The sequence below is a fragment of the Poecilia mexicana genome, unplaced genomic scaffold (assembly GCF_051168715.1).
Source record: "Poecilia mexicana isolate PSO_F unplaced genomic scaffold, ASM5116871v1 scaffold_20, whole genome shotgun sequence".
Lineage (NCBI taxonomy): Eukaryota > Metazoa > Chordata > Actinopteri > Cyprinodontiformes > Poeciliidae > Poecilia > Poecilia mexicana.
Window position 1 is genome coordinate 25,186,166 of NW_028263389.1, and position 17,817 is coordinate 25,203,982.

A 17,817-nucleotide genomic window follows, 5' to 3' on the forward strand; every position below is an offset into this window, starting at 1 on the left:
TCAGGATGTTTTAAAAAGATCCGGGTTGACAGCAGCTCACCGCGGCTACATAGTGTCCGTCTCTAGGCAACCGTGACAACAGCGTCGGTCCGTAGCGTTCTGGGGTCCTTTAGCTCCCGCAACGAGAATTTAGCTGACCTTAATATTTCCTGTGTTTTATTTTGGTCATTATTGTTACACTTAGTGTTGATATGTGTGTGATAGGCGTGTCTATCGGACATTTATAGAAATACGGAACAAATTGCGTCACCTATCGGTTCAATACGGGACGCAACATTTAACAGCCAAATATGGGACGATTCCATATTTTAAGGGACGGGTGGCAACCCTAATATGAATCAAACTGTACCCAGTAGTTAGTATCAGCTAGAAGATTTAGACTGATGGCTCTGAGTCTGTAAATTGCAGCTATTTACAAAGATAGCAGAGATCTGATCAGTCACCAAAAAGTGGAGCTGCTCTGACTCGGATCAGTAGGTACCAGACTGGCAGTCCACAAACAAATGATGATAGTCGCACCCATTAAGAAGGAATGACAACAAACAGCAGCAATGAGCATGGGAGATGAAATGAAATGACATTTTTCTTGAGAGAGATTCAGCAGGACAGAGCCCGGAGGAGCCTGTTGCACATGATTGCCACTGTACTCCATGGCTAAAGAGAGAGAAAAGCTAAGCATAAGCCCTGCAGGATGGAAAAAAAAAATCAAGTTAGTAGCTCAATAAGCTGTCAATGTTAGCACCCCTCACTGTACCACCTGCAGGGAAGGCAATTGGTGTAATTGAAAGAAATTAACTCTAAGAAATAAAGATGAAGGGAAAGAAGGAGGAAGTTTGATAGTTTCTTTTATAGCATAACTGGGGATTTTATGTGGAGAGAGGCATCACTTTATTTTTCCAAAACCAATCACAAAAAATATTAAAATAGGTTGTGGAAGACGAGTTAATTTACATGTAGATAAAAGTCAGTTCAACATTGTAAATTACCCTTTTATTTGGCAATCTAGAAGATTTTGTTTTAATCTCTCAATAAATAACTCGCTATATGTTTTCTTTGCCTGCCGTCAAAGTGTGCGTCAGTGAGGAGGAGCAGCAGTTGGGGGAAGGGAGGGATGTAGAGTGTGTGGGTGCATGGGGGTGGGGGTGATATAACGGAAAAAAGGTTCACAATTTATTGTGCCGCCTCTCCTTTAATTAATAGATTATGTACACATGCACACTCCTGTCAATCTCTTCCAGCTTTCCATTACCACTGTGACCTCTCTTTCTGCTGCCCGACAACCTCTAACACACACACGTAATCACACACACAGTAGCATGCATTCAGCACAAGCTCAAGGGGATTGTTGATGGTGGTCGTATCAAGGGAAGACTGTTACAGAAGGAGGAACAGCTTATCCTGCTCTCTCGTCCTTACTGATAACTTTGCCTGTGAATTATTTTTCACAATTTTTATAGTTATATTTACATTATCGACATCATAAGTGGATTACTTCAAACCTAAGGACCGGGAGATTTTCTTACTTTTATTTTTAACTTGAAGGACATGTTTTGCTGCACTGTTGGACCTCAGTGCAACTTTCAACACTGTTGACCATGATATTTTACTGAATCAACTGGAGAGTTGGGTCGGACTCTCCGGTCCAGTGGTCAACTGGTTTGAATCTTACATAAAGAACAGGGATTTCTTTGTTTCCATTGGGAACTTCTCATCAGAGAGGTCAAAGGTCACATGTGGGGTACCCCAAGGTTCAATCCTAGGACCTCTTCTTTTCAATATCTACAGTGCTGCTTGAAAGTTTGTGAACTAGTTGAGTAGTTTAGATTTTTCTTTATTTTTACCATGATTTTCTTATTTTTTCATCACCAGTTTTTGTATATGAAATGTCAGGTTTATGTTAATCAATTCCATTCATTTGTTTTGAGGAAAATGTGGGAGTTGAAAGTAAACTAAATGAAAAACAGAATCAGAGCATCTGCAAAAGTAAATGAACCACAGCTGCACTGATAAAGACAATCAGGTAAAAGACTCAGGTGAAGCACATGTGAGTGCTTGAGTAATCAATTAAGCAGACCAATCAAATGAGACGTCCCTGGGAAAAGTTTGGAGGTGCACTGGTTAAAAGGGAGACGAAACCAAACAAACCACTGTTGTGTCAAGGCATAAAGACCAGATCAACAATGCCGAGAGGAAGGGAGACATCTGAGGACGTCAGGAAGAAGGTGGTGACAGCCCATCAGACTGGGGAAAGCTATAAGACCATATCCAAAAGATTCCAGCTTCATCCATCCACTGTAAGACAAATCATTTACAAATGGAGGGCACTAGGCATCACTACAACTCTGCCCAGATGTGGACGGCCGTCAAAACTTTCACAAAGAAGCACCAGAAAAATAATAATGCAGGTAAAGCTGCACGTTTAAAGTTTGCCAGAGAACACTTGGACAAACCAGAGGCTTTCTGGAAGTCCATTCTCTGGACAGATGAGTCCAAAATTGAATTATTTGGCCACAATCACAGGCGCCATGTTTGGAGAAAAGTAAACACTGAATTTAAAGAGAAGAACCTCCTCCCAACAGTGAAGCACGGTGGTGGAAATGTGAAAGTCTGGGCCTGCTTTTCTGCCTCTGGACCTGGACGACTCCATATTATCCAGGGAACCATCAATTCCCAGGGCTATCAACAAATTCTTGATCAGAATCTCTTGCCATCAGCCAGGGAGATGAAGCTGGGACGGAAATGGATTATGCAACAAGACAAAGACCCAAAGCATTCCAGCAAAAGTACCAAAGAATGGCTTAAGAGAAAGAAGATTTGCACTCTGGATTGGCCCAGTCAAAGTCCAGACCTCAATCCCATAGAAATGCTGTGGCAAGATCTGAAACGGGCAGTACATGCCAGATGTCCTTCCAACCTCTCTCAACTGGCAGAGTTCTGCAAGGAGGAGTGGACAAAAATCCCAAAAAACAGATGTGAGACACTTGTTTGTGGTTACAGAAGACATTTAGTTGAAGTAATGGCTGCAAAAGGCGGTGCCACAAGGTACTAACTGAAAGAGTTCACATACTTTTGCACTTGGCAGATTTTCTGTCTTTGACAGATAAAATACTTTTGTTGAATAAATAATAAAAAGATGCATCTTTTTTTTCTTTGTGTTCCTTATTTGGAAGGTCCGCATTACAATTTGAGCTTTGTTGTTGCACAACACCTCCCCCCCCTTCTCTCTCTCTACTTCCTCTTCTGAGAGGAGGGAGATGTTGCTCCCAGCTCTCCGTCTAACGGGTGAATTGAGTTTCCTAAATCTGCCGAGATTTACCCTACCCAGAACTGAAGTAAACTCTGTTTAAGCTGGGTGCGAGAAAGACTAGCCTGGTTTCTAACGACCTCCATCCAGATGTCCCACCCTTTTTCACCCTGTGAACTAGCCAGATAGAGTAGCCCAGAATCAGCTAGTTTCACAGAGCACACCTGTTAACAGTCGCTCTTTCTCTTATTACAACTTGCACTTGTTATTGAACCAGGTAGGTTTTAGTGACTCGGGCGAGTCCCAAGGGTGTTGTTTTAGTTTTGGCTAAAAGCAACCTATAAAACATTTTCCACCTTCTCCTCCCAGAATCAAACTTCATAGCTATTTTACAACCATCAAAGAACTTTAAGGTGACTCATTAACTGAATGTCCACAACATCTTTTAGATTTTCTTAATGCTAAGTATTTTATTAGTAAGGCAATTTTGCAAGGGTCAGTACAGCTTAAATCAGTAGCAGAAATAATCAAATAAGTAAAATCAATAATCTAGCCTATCTTTCCCTAATGCTGACACTGTGAACTAAAAAAGGAAAACTTTGAGAGAGACGGACGGAGTTTGGCATTTTGAACCCCAGAACTGGCCTGATGATGAAAAAGGTGTTGCAGCAGCAGGAGGCTCCCAGTACAGGAAGAGTACTGAGTCAGAGCGGCAGATCTCGGGCCTCAGGGTGACTTCCTCATGCGCGTAGCGGCCCTCTCCTTCTTGTCTTGCAGCTCTGTAGCTCCTTTCTCCTCGTCTCACGATCTTTCTGGTCCTTCGAGATGTAGATGAGCTGGTCTCACAGAAGGCACACACCAGTTCTTCCTCTTTGCCTTTGTTCTTTGCCTTTGTCTTTATCTTCATCTTTGCCTTGGTCTTTGTCTTTGTCTTCATCTTTGCCTTGGTCTTTTTCTTTGGGGTCTCGAACCCAGCTGATGAGAGAAGTGCAATTTGAAGCCACATGTTGCGGGGCTAACGGGTTGGTCCCCATGTGCAGAACAGTCTTCGGCTCTGTGGCCCCGGCTCTTCTTCAGCTGCAGAGTTCTTTGTCCATCTCGATCTTGGCTCGAAGCTGCCTGAAGGATCCAACCAAAGATTCCTCTTTTGCACTCACCTTATAAAGGGTTTATCCACCCTTTTGGTGCATTTGCATTGGCTAGCTTTGTTGCTGTGCCTGTTTCATTGGCTGACTGCTTGGACCGATAATCTCATATCCATCACCATCTTTGGACATGACATGATGTCTGTTCTAATGTCCCAAGTTGCTCAACAGTCCTCTTGTGTCTAACCTTCTCTTAGGTACGTTTAAAGTTTAGCAATAAGGCCTTAAGACACCTCCGCTCTCCCATCAGTTCCTCTTTCCCCCTGACTTTTCACCTACCATCTACCTCCAACACAACATCAGTGACCTTTAGTTACAGTTACACACTTTACACCATTTCAAGTTCAATGTCAAAATCACATTTATAACCTTTTAGTTTCTCTGATTTAGCATTCACTTATAATATTATAATAACCATTACTTATTAGTTACTCTTATAATCATAATGTGTTATTACAGACATTTCTGAAAAGAAACCAAGAATAATTCATTATTCTAATCATTTGACACCATGTTACAGTTACTTGTTTCACCTTTAAGTACTTCCATAAGTGTAAGAGTAAGTGTTAAATATTCTTATAATCAAACCAACATCAACCAATATTAATTATTAGCTTAATTATAAGTTATCATTATTAATTCAAGTATTTTACTCTGGGTTTTATCCAATTATTCAAAATGTTTAGATTTTATTCTTTAAACCTTTAATGCCCAAAATGAGCAGTTTGAACTATTTTTATTCACTGCAGGCTGGAAACTTCCTCTTTCTCCAGGAAACCTGCTCTTCCTGTTTCATAACTGTCTTTCTGCCTGATTATGATTTTTTATGATTAAATAGAAAAAAGTAGAATTAAAGCAGGACACAATAACAACACACACAACCAGATTAATTTTATTACCATCTGACTCTACTGTTGGGTCTTGATGTCACCTGTGTAATCAGTTTTAAAGATAACTTTATTTATTGTTATTATTAAACTAAAATCTCCAGCATGGGGAAGTGGGCTGAGCTCGACTTTTCTCGACAGCTTTGGATGTTCATTTTACATGATTGTTATAATTTTTCTTTAGAAAACAATGGCCATGTTTGGATGGTTCACAAACTTTCAAGCAGCACTGTATATGCTCCCACTGGCTCAGGTTATAACAGGAAATAAGATCAGCTACCATAACTATGCAGATGATACACAGCTCTACATCACAATGTCACCAGGTGACCTTTGACCCCATCCAATCACTGAATAGATGCTTAGAACAGATAAATATGTGGATGTGCCAAAACTTTCTCCAGCTGAACAGAAACAAAACTGAAGTTATTATCTTTGGACCTAAAGAGGAGCGAACTAGAATCAATGCTCAGCTTCAGTTATTACAACTAAAACCAGCGATCAGCCCGAAACCTGGGAGTAGTGATGGACTCTGACCTGAACCTTCAGAGCCACATTAAGACAGTCACAAAGTCGGCCTTCTATAACCTGAAGAATATCTCCAGGATTAGAGGACTGATGTCTCAGTGAGATCTAGAGAAACTCATCCATGCGTTTATCTTTAGTCGCATTGATTCCTGCAACAGCGTCTTCAAGGTCTGACTAATAAATCAAACAGTTGCAGCTGATCCAGAATGCTGGTGCTCGCATTCTCACTAAAACCAGGAATTCAGAGCACATAACACCAGTTTTAAAGTTCCTACACTGGCTCCCTGTAGCTCAAAGAATAGTCTTTAAAATAGTGTTGTTAGTTTATAAATCACTGAACAGTTTAGCACCACAATACATTAAAGATCTGTTATTGCTGTACCAACCGTCTAGACCCCTCAGATCTTCTGGTTCTGGTCTGCCGCAAGGTTGTTGGTGCCTGTCATGGTGGCAACCCTCAAACCCGTTGGTGGACACCTTTGGTGAGGGATGCTGTCAAGCTGAAGAAGGAGTCCTATCGGGCCTTTTTGGCCTGTGGGACTCCAGAAGCAGCTGATGGGTACTGGCAGGTGAAGCAGCATGCAGCTCAGGTGGGAGGAGTTTGGAGAGGCCATGGAGAAAGACTTCCGCACGGCTTCGAGGCAATTCTGGTCCACCATCCGGCGTCTCAGGCGGGGGAAGCAGTGCAGCACCAACACTGTTTATAGTGGGGTTGGTGGTGCTGCTGACCTCAAGTCAGGACGTTGTGGGCCGGTAGGCGGAATACTTCGAAGACCTCCTCAATCCCACCAACATGCCTTCCATTGAGGAAGCTGAGCCTGGGGACCCTGGGTCAGGCTCTCCAATCTCTGGGGATGAGGTCACCGAGGTGGTCAAAAAGCTCCTCGGTGGCAGGGCCCCGGGGGTGGATGAGATCCGGCCTGAGTTCCTTAAGAGGCTCTGGATGTTGTAGGGTTGTGTTGGCTCACATGACTCTGAAACATCGCATGGACATCAGGGACAGTTCCCTGGATTGGCAGACTGGGGTGGTGGTCCCCCTGTTCAAAAAGAGGGACCGGAGGGTGTGCTCCAAATACCGGGGTGTCACACTCTTAAGCCTCCTTGGTAGGGTCTATTCAGGGGTCCTGGAGAGGAGGGTCCGTCAGATAGTCGAACCTCGGACTCAGGAGGAGCAGTGTGGTTTCCGTCCTGGTCGTGGAACACTGGACCAGCTCTACACTCTCAGCAGGGTCCTGGAGGGTGCATGGGAGTTCACCCAACTGGTCTACATATGTTTTGTGGACTTGGAGAAGGTGTTCGACCGTGTCCTTCGGGGGCCTTGTGGGGGGTTCTCCGGGAGTATGGGGTACCGGGCCCTTTGATTCAGGCTGTCAGGTCCCTGTATGACTGGTGTCAGAGTCTGGTCTGCATTGCCGGCAGTAAGTCAGGCTCATTTCCGGTGAGAGTTAGACTCCGCCAAGGCTGCCCTTTGTCACTGATTCTGTTCTTTACTTTCATGGAAAGAATTTCTAGGCACAGCCGAGGTGTTGAGGGGATCCGTTTTGGTGACCTTAGGATCGCATTCTGCTTTTTGCAAATGATGTGGTCCTGTTGGCTTCATCAAGTCGTGATCTGCAGCTCTCGCTGGAGCAGTTCGTGGCCGAGTGTGAAGCGGTCGGAATGAGGATCAGTGCCTCCAAATCCGAGGCCATGGTCTTGAGCCGGAAAAGGGAGAGTGCCTTCTCCGGGTCAGGGAGGGTGTCCTGCCCCAAGTGGAGGAGTTTAAGTATCTGGGGATCATGTTCACAAATGAGGGAAAAAGGGAGAAGGAGATCGACAGGCGGATTGGTGCAGCGTCTGCAGTGAAACGGGCGCTGCACCGGTCTGTCGTGGTGAAGAGAGAGCTGAGCCAAACAGCGAAGCTCTCGATTTACCTGTCGATCTACGTTCCCACCCTCATCTATGGTCATGAGCTTTGGGTCATGACAGAAAGAACAAGATCACGGATACAAGCGGTCGAAATGGGTTTTCTCTGCAGGGTGGCTGGACTCTCCCTTAGAGACAGGGTGAGAAGCTCGGTCATCCGGGAGGGACTCATAGTAGAGCTGCTATTGGAGAATTGAAAGGTGGCTCTACTCTTAAATATATAAGTAAAAGAAATAACACACGGAGACATAGTTCTTGCTGTTAGGCCATAGACGAGCCGGAGATTTATCACGCTACCAAGGATTCCTCATTACAGTTTCAACAGTTCAATACTCAAAAATCTTCCAAAGTCTCAACAAAAAATATCCTCGTATTCTTAACGTCACCCTTTTTTATACACTCTCATCTTCACTGATGTGAGTTTTGAAAGTTTCAACCAATGGCGTTGCTACTCTTGATTTGCGTAAAGATTCTGACATGCCTTATACCAGAGGTTCCCAAACTGTGGGGCACGCCCCCTAGGCGGGGCGCCGTGTCATTGCAGGGGGGGGCGCGGGAAGCCGTCTGGATGAAAAAAAAAAACAAAACATGAACACTATGCGCTGGGTTTTTACCTTAGAATGGCCAACTCTTTGTTATTCCTATGTCAATTTGATACAGTAGAGGCTTCCGCACTTCCCATATCTGTGTCCTATGTCACTTTTATCAGCAGTTAAAACTGTTTAATCCGTTGTAAACATGTTGTAACCTGTTTTTCCGAGCCGCCTTTAAACGCAACATGAGCGCTACGACGCTCACGCTGGGATTACACCCGTGAAGGAGACCTGCTGCTGCTGTGCGTAGCTACGTAGGTTTGTGTTAGAATCACGGCAGCAAAACGCAAAGAACTTTTCACAGTTTTTCCCGCCAAACTAACTGACTGAGTTGAGTAAAGCTGTTGGATGCAGGTAATGTTAGCTAAAAGATGACTAGCTAATATCAATACAGAACCTTAAGCTTAACAAGTACCTTGTAGGCTACCGATGTTGGTGTCTATTTTCAGCTACGTACATTCATTTTGCCCCCAAAAAAGTCGATGCCCCCCCGTCACACGCGTCGTTTCAACCAGACAGCCATTTGTAATCCATAGGGGGGGCGCAGAAAATGTTTGGAAACCACTGGGGGGGCGCAGAAGAAAAAGTTTGGGAACCACTGGCTTAAAACCATGACACAAGTGAAGAGGTTATAATTCGTGAAAGAAAACATACATCGTGAGAGGGCATTCGTGCCATATGAGCAAGAAAACAGTATCTACAAGTGCACATACAGGGTATGTATTTATTAAAATAGAAAACCAAGAAATCACGTGCAATTTATTTACAGACTTTGCCATAAAACTTAGAATCCGTTTCCACTGAAGATCCTTGAGATTAGGCCTGTCGCAATAAACTATAAATCAATTAATCACACGATAAATTAAACCTATCGACCTCATTTTAGTCTCTTCCTGCCTTTTTTTCTTTCTGTTGATGACACTGAATGAAAAAAGGCTCAGCTTTGGTGCTCTCCACTGACCCTGCCCCTTCCTCATTTCCTTAGTGCAGGGCTCACCAACACGGTGCCCGCGGGCACCTGGTCGCCCGCAAGGACCACATGAGTCGCCTGCAGGCCCGTTCTAAAAATAGCACAACTCATTAGTGAGCTGTCTAAAAATTTTTTTTATTCTGTTGCTATTCTTTTTTTAATCACACTTTCATTTATATAGCTTTAAAAATGACAGTATCTTAAAAATATCCTCATTATACATGACGTTTAGAAAAGTTAGAGTGAACTCTGACTTACTCTAGTTCTAATTCAATGGTCAGTATTGTGCGCATGACAAAAAGTGCCAATGGAACGTAGGCTAGCGGACACAGCGAAGATGGGCGCTGAATGCAGTTTCTTTCCCCAAAAATATGGCTGAAAAAAGAAAGAAAATTTATCACTTTAACGAGGAATGGGAGAAGGAGTTCTTTTTTACGGTTGTGAAAGAAACCTGCGTGTGTCTCATTTGTGGGACGACCGTAGCGACGGCAAAGTGGCACGATATTGAGAGACATTTCACTACGTGTCACAAAAATTACCATGCTAACTACCCACCGGGAAGCGCACTAAGTGCAGAAAAAGCCAGTGAGCTAAAGGCAGCTTTGGGTAAGCAACAATCTTTTTTCACGAGGGCGGGAAAAAAGTCACTAAAAGCAACCGAAGCCTCGTTCAGAGCTACACATTTTCTGATCAAGAAGAAGGCATTTTCAGATGGAGCAGTTGTCAAAGAAGCAATGATGATAATAGCTAACACTGTACTTAAAGACGACAAAAATGGAACCGATCTAATCTGTACTCTCTCCGACGTCCAACTGGGGGCATCTATGATGGCTAGACGAGTGTCAGCTATGTCTGGTAACCTGGCCGATCAGCTGGACTGGGATCTGGCAAAATGCAGGTGGTTTAGCATCCAGTGCGACGAGTCCGTGGACAGCAGTAGTACAGCGCAGCTGTTGGTCTTCATCCGGATGGTGTTTGAAGATTTCTCCACAAGAGAAGAACTCCTGACACTACTGCCCTTAAAGACAACTACGAGGGGAGTTGACATTTATAACACGCTGAAGGAGTTTTTCGTGCAGAAGAAGGTAGCATTGGAAAAACTGGTGGCGGTGACAACAGACGGGGCTCCTGCTATGATCGGCCGACATACAGGTTTCATCGCTCACTGTAAAGGTGACCCAGACTTCCCAACATTTCTGCATTATCACTGTCATTCACCAGCAGGCGTTATGTGCAAAAGTGATCAGCTTTGAGCACGTGATGACTCCCGTTGTAAAAATCATTAACAACATCCGCTCCAAAGCTAAACAGCTTTCAAGGTGCTATTGGAGGAGATGTCAGCTGAATATGGTGAACTGCTGCTACACACAGAAATCCGATGGCTCAGCAGAGGACGAGTTTTATTTAGTTTTTTGTCACTTTTGGGTGAAATCAAAGAGTTCATGCAGTCCAAAGGCGAAGACGTCTCACTGCTAGAAGACACAGAGTGGACCCTTGACCTTGCATTTTTGATGGACATTACTGGGAAACTAAACGTCTTGAACTGCGAGCTCCAAGGCAAAGGTAAAACTGTTGTTGATTTGATAAGTGCTTTAAATGCATTTAAAGCCAAGATGAACATGAGCGTGTCAAACTGGTGCCCTTTGTATGACTCAATACCCATGAAGTAGCTCTCAGTTTCAAAAAGGTTGGTGACCCCTGCCTTAGTGTAATGTCCAGAACACACTACACGAGTTGTCGGCCGATTGTCGGCCCATTTTCAAAACCCGAGAGACACATTAGCCGACAGAAATCCTAGGTATAGGTTCAATCGGGTTCGATCATGCCGTGTGGTGTCCAGTCACATGGGCACAAAATAAAATCAGGCATTAATCAATGCTTTACTAGAATCTGTCATGATCCATGTTTCTGTGTGTATATTTTTAGAGTTTTTTTATGTTCAGTTCCTTCCTGCGAGTCTGTGTCTGCTTCTTCCCCGTTGATTATTCCCAGGTGTTTCTCATTCCCTTGATTACTCCCGTGTGTATTTAAGTCCACCTGTTGTCTTTGTCTCTTTTCGGGTCCTTGTCTTACGTTTGTCTCAGTTTGTCTAGTTTTCCAGTTAAGTCCTGGTTTACTAAGCTCTGTGTTCAGACTTTGTGACAGTGCTACCGGTAACTAGCCGTGTGCTATAGTTCTCTCCCGTGCTGCCTGTCCTGGACTGTTTTGTCCATCATTGTCATCACTAAAACCATCATTATCATCACCTTACCTGGGTCTCAGCGTCACTCCTCATCACCTACCACCAATTCATGACAGAATCTACCTGTGATGCATGTGGCTATTGTCAGCGTAAAATCCTGACTGAATGAAAATCATTATAACCTATTTATGTCACGTTAACAAAGAACAGCTGAAAACTTACTGGGTTTATCAACTGCGGTAGCAATTTGGCTCCAACTCCTCTCTTTGTCATTTCTATATTCTTTGCACGAAATGTTGAATAAACATTAATGTTGTTTCCACATATCATCTCCAATGTCCGCTGGACTTCGTGTTGCGCCGTGTCTGCTGTTTGAGATTCCCCTCCGTAATTTCCCCTCAGAAAGCGCGGAGGTGAATCCGAGCATTCTGATTGGCTACCTGTCATATTCAGCTTTAAGCTCCCAGTCGGGGAAAACCCCTGATTTAGATCGGAGCGGCCACGACGATCTACCGTAACACACCACACACTGCAGGATGATCGGTTACGAAATCACCAGCAACAATCTTAGATCGGCCAACAATCTAAGATTGTCATAAGGGGAAAATATATGGAGTTAGATTTGTTTCACAATTATTCAATCAAAAAAAAAAAATCATGTCAAACAAAAAAAGTAGTATTCAATCAAAAAAAAAATCACGTCAAAGCAAAAATCACTAAGTTTCTTTTTTTGAAGCTTTTTTTTTTTTTTTTGGTTGAGTCTCTTTTTTTGGTTGAAACTTTTTTTTATTGAAACTTTTTATTTGGTTGAGTCTCTTTTTTTTTGGTTGAAACTTTTTTCTGAGTTTTTGGTTGAATTCGTTTTTCTTGCTTATATAACTTTATTTGCTTTGGGGAAGCTTACATGAACATTCTGGGCGGGGCTTAAGGACGAGCGATGTAAGACGTGTTCCGATTGGTTAGCGCTGACTAAAGCGGATGACTCCCTGAGATCTCAGAACTCGGTCCGAACTGCAGGGCTTCGGTGACGGGACACAGAATGTGATGGTAAGTAATCTTCACAAAATTACACCGTTTAGCAGCTTCTAAAGTGTCCACCCTGTTTCAAAGAAGAAATCTTACACAACTTATGACAACAGTCACATATTTTGCCGCGATCCCCGGTAGCATATTGTGCTAGCTAATGTTAGCACTAGGTAAAGTTCATAAACTAGGCTTGTGTAATATTCGCCTGTGTTTATGTTGAATTTGTTAACCAGCGCACCTCTGTCGAGTGGCGTTAAGGGTGGAAAATACCAGATATATCTGGAGGAAATATGTGTTAAAAACTGTTGCGCAATCCTCAGTGTGTGTGTGTGTGTGTGTGTGTGTGTGTGTGTGTGTGTGTGTGTGTGTGTGTATTAACTAGCATTGAAGCTAAAATGGGAAAACAGCGGATCGTTGCACAAATGTTATTAGGTCCACATTAATCTGCACCACACGTCAAGTGACTGTGCAGATGATTTATTTACCAAGCACATAATCAGTGTTGTCGATGAGGGGAGGCAACGTAACTCTTAAATATATACATTTTCTTCCAGATGTAAAATGTAAAACTAAGCTGGTAGGTCACAGGCCGAAGTAGGATATTCACATAATTTCTGTTTTTTATTATTTGGTGGGTGTTTGTCTTGTACATAGTTTTATTCCAAATTAGATGTAATATGCCTTTTGCTGTGTTATGATATTAAATTAAATTAAATTGGTGTTCTCCTAATTCCCCATTCTAGTATGACCAGCAGAGTGCAGCTGAAGCAGGACAGGCTTGAAGGTCTTTACTGATTCCTCCAGCTGCTAGAGACGATCAGAGCATGAGGATGGAGAGACCAGCAAGTGTTGAGTCAGAGAAGATCAGGTAGGGAAGTAAGTGTTGCTTTTAGGGGCCGGGTGTGTTTGGCTAAATATATTTCTCCAAGTCAGTTTATTTATTATCAAAAAAAGAGACTCAACAAAAAAAAAAGTTTCAACCAAAAAGAGACTCAACCAAAAAAAAAAGTAAAAAAAAACAACAAAAACTTAGTGATTTTTGCTTTGACATGATTTTTTTTTTTTGATTGAATACTACTTTTTTGTTGACATGATTTTTTTTATTGAATAATTGTGAAACAAATCTAACTCCATAAAAATAAGGGCAAAAAATTGTGTAGTGTGAACTATTGTATTAGGTAGTCGGATGTGCCCATCTTCTCTATTTAAATCTACTGATTACTGAAGGCCAATACAGGATACAGACTTCATAATCTGCACTCTTTTGGTTGAATGCAGTATTTATTTCCATTTCGGCTTTATGTTGTTTAGTTTTTATTCAAGTACGATTTTTGTTAATGGAGAATGAGAATCTATTTTATTTTTGTTTGTTTTGTTTATTTAGTTTATCAGTTTCAGTGTTATGTGTTCTTTTGAAAATTAAGTATCTATGTATGGCAGGAAATCGCATGCATTATTAATTTCCATTAAATCAGTGCCAAAAGGTCTTGAAACAATATTATCATTTATCACAATAAATTTTAGACAATTAATCGCTCAGCAAAATTTGTTATCGTGACAGGCCTACTTGAGATGTTTCTGTGACTTAAATACAGTCTGTCTTGATAAATTCAGTTGTTTATTCTTGTTTTAAAAAGACAAACACATGTCTCTGTGAGGTCCTTCTGTGCAGGTCAGAGGTCAGACACCACGCATGAAATCAAAGGATATGTCTGTAGACCTTAGAGCCTGGACTGTCTTAAGGCACACATCTGGGGAAGGATCCAGAAATATTTGTGCTCTGAAGGTCCTATTGTGCTCAGTGGTTTCCATCATTGGTAAATGGAAGACATTTGGAAACAGCAGGACTCTTCCTGGAGCTGAGTAAACAGAGGGAGGAGGGTCTAAGTCAGGTACATGGACCAAAAACCTGATGGTGTCTCTGTCAGAGCTCCAGCGTTCTTCTGTGAAGAGAGGAGAACCTTCCAGAAGGATAACCATTTCTGCAGTCATCCACCAGTCAGGCCTGGATGGTAGAGTGACCAGATGAAAGTCACTGCTTAAGAAAAGGCTCATGGCACCCCGTCTGGAGGTCACTTAGAGGCAACTGAAGGTCTCTCAGACCAGGAGAAACAAGGTTCTCTGGTCTGATTGGACAAAGACTGAATGAAGTCTTTGTTGTGAAAACCAGGCATGGCATAGCTCCTCCTTAGATCAATACCATGTGTAGAGGGAAGCATGGTGGTGTCAGCATCATGCTATCAGAATGTCTTACAGTAGCAGGAACTGACAGACTAGTCAGGATAGAAGGATAGATGAATGCATCCTGGATGAAATCCTGCTTTCGGTGACCTCTTGACCTCTGACTGGGTCAGAATGTCTCTCCACAACATGGAAGCTGCTGTCAGGCATCATAGCAGACAAGATAAGCAGAAACTTGGATCAACACATGACAGAGGCACAGAAAGGCCTTGGTAACTACCAGAAAAGCCAAACACCAGCTACTGGTTGAGAGAACAGTCACCCATGGCTGCTAGACAAACAAACCTGAGCACTGCCTTGTATTGAATAATTAGAAATCCTGTGACTCAATGCCACACACGTGGCTCCTGGAATCCTTGAAGCTGTACAAGATCAACAACACTCTGTGTTGTGAAGATGTGTGTTAGAATCATGATAGCAAACCAGCCAGAGGCAACACTCATTGCAAACTCCATGAGACGGAAAACGAACCTTGAGGCCAAATGCAAGCCAGTTGGGCAAATCTCCATCAAACATGAGATACCAGGGGTCCCCAGCTAAACTAGCAAAAGGTCCACTACTTCCATTATCCAAACAGTCTGGGGTTCAAACCTTTTTCAATCAACCTTCAAAAATATTTCATATTTCATTTTTATCTTACATTTAACAATATAGATGTTATTTCTTTTTTACCCACTGATCAATTATTCATATGTCCATTAAATCATTCGCTGAACTGAAAAGTGCAATTGACTTTAAGAACCAATAAAAAAAATAATAAAATTTAACAGTAAAATTAAATTTACTGTTATTATGTTACAATAATCCTGCAGTCAACAATCATGTTGTTGGACCCTTAAATCAGTTAGTCGTGTAGCTTGCCATAATATAACCTCGATTTGTTTTTGCTCCTTATCCTACCTATACAGGCTTTGGTTGAAGTTTGTATATTTAGTCTCATAATGTCTCTTTAGATTTCCACTCTTTGAATACAACTGACTCAGATCATATGAGGCAGACTGGCCTTACACCCAGCAGGCAGACCTGGCGGCGGGGGTGGGAATTGGGTGGCATTCCCCGCCTAACAAGTCAGCCATGCCCCACCTGTACTGGAAGTTGTTTTTTCTTTTATTTTTACCTCAGAGTGGTTAATTTTCGATTTGACACAGTAGGGGCTCTCGCACTTCCCGTAGCTGTGCCCTCTACACCCTGCACTTTTTTCAGCCATTACAACTGTTTATTCCATTGTTAATACGTTGTGACGTGTCTTTCCGAGCCGCCTTTAAACGCAACATGAGCTCTAAGATGTGCAGCAGTGACCAAGATCTGCTGCTGTGCAGAGCTGTGAAGATGTGTGTTAGAATCATGGTAGCAAACCAGCCAGAGGCAAAGAACTTTGCACAGGTTTTCTCCTGCTGAGGGTTTTGGGATCAGGTAGCCTCTTGGTCAGAGTTTTGGCGACTTCTGATCACTTCACCTTGAGAAATGTTCCCTGATTTTAAAACTTTTCACTGCAGAAAAAGTGAAATATATTCATCTGCTGACTTGGATTTTCAGTTCAGCTAATGAAGACCTAATGAAAATTAAATGTAATTAAATATATTAGCATTTTAAAAAATGGCAGGCAATTAAGAATTATGATGGGATGTTTTCACCAGTCAATCAAAATGACGGGTGAATACAGTCATTTTGACAGTGAAAACTGTCAAAATGATGGCTAAGCTTTTTTGGACAAAAAGTTTAATGCTTAATTTTAGCGCAGTCTTGGCACCAGACAGAGGTAAAATGAATACATTTGTCATCCTGTGTTGTCCTCCTTGAATTGACTTGCAGAATGATCGTGCACCATCATATTACTTTTCTTATCCTGATATCTCTTCTAGTAATCTGAGATCTCAGATCTTCAGCTATTATTTTCCACAAACAGAGCTCAACTAGAGACGGAAGGAGGAAGGGCTTTCATGGTGGAATGCTCTTCCACAATTAGACAGGTGAAAGCTGCGATGCTCCGCAAGTGAAACTAAATCTGTTGGGCCTCACCTTGACACTCAGACAACACTACTTGGACAGGGTACTTAAAAATCGAAATAAAAATTAGGCCTCTTCATTGTCGGTGTATGTCAAATGATTGTGTTTCTTGGTGTGTCATTTATAATGTTTTATTGACCTATTGATTGAAACATTTGTTTAAAAATGTGCTATACAAATAAACTATTGTATACATCGTTAAACATTCATTTTCCATTTTTAATGTGGTACTGAATGATCTCTTGCAGAATATCTAACTACAACATCTACATCCAGAATATCCAGGAGTTTAAATCTGGATTTGATGTCCAGATTACAAAAGGGCATCTAAGCATTCAGAATAGTTTCCTCATATAAAAAATAAAGCAGCTGTAAACAGAAAGAAAATGAGATGTCAGTTAGATGCCTTAGAGTTCCTGTCCAACAGTGAGGAAGAGTAGAAAAGAGTGCTAGCAGTATCGTACTTGGCGCAATAGTGGTTATACACCTTGATGATCAATGTAAGTCATAAAAAGCAGTGTAACAAAGAGAAGTGATAAATCGCCTCAGTCCCCAGTGAAGCATGGCACATAAATGCAGACGGCTGTGGGGTTTCACGGCTATAGCCCGATTCCATTCCTCACCTCAGGGGAGAAAAATGCAAATAAAATACAGATTATAAAAAAGATAATGTGTGGGGTTTGTAAGATGAGGAATAAAAATATCAGTGGGCCTCTTTTCGATCTGTATGTCCAGCGGCGACACTTGAGATGAACGAACCATGTCTTAAATTACCATGTAATAAAATTTTTACCTCAGAAGGTGGGTGTCTCACTGAAAAAGGAAAAAAGACATTGGCGGCTTAATGGTGCCAGAACATGGTGAAAGACAAGACCATTATATCTCCCCGTCTGTGACAAATCCTATTAGTAGTTGGCATGTAAAGATTGAAGTGCTCTGATATGTCTGGTGGACATCTTCTTCTGCAATCGATGAAAAGATAAAAGAGGACAATCAGCGTTCTCTCTGACTTTCTGTTTTTTTATGTTCTTATGACCTATTTGCTAAGGTATGTCTGGAAGTAAATGTGAACATATGTTCACATTTTTA

General features: G+C 42.1%; 1 pseudogene; it reads left to right on the forward strand.

Moving 5' to 3' along the window:
• The first annotated feature begins 10,120 nt into the window (after positions 1 to 10,120).
• On the forward strand, positions 10,121 to 14,818 carry LOC148153524 (uncharacterized; annotated as a pseudogene).
• The last annotated feature ends 2,999 nt before the right edge of the window (positions 14,819 to 17,817 follow it).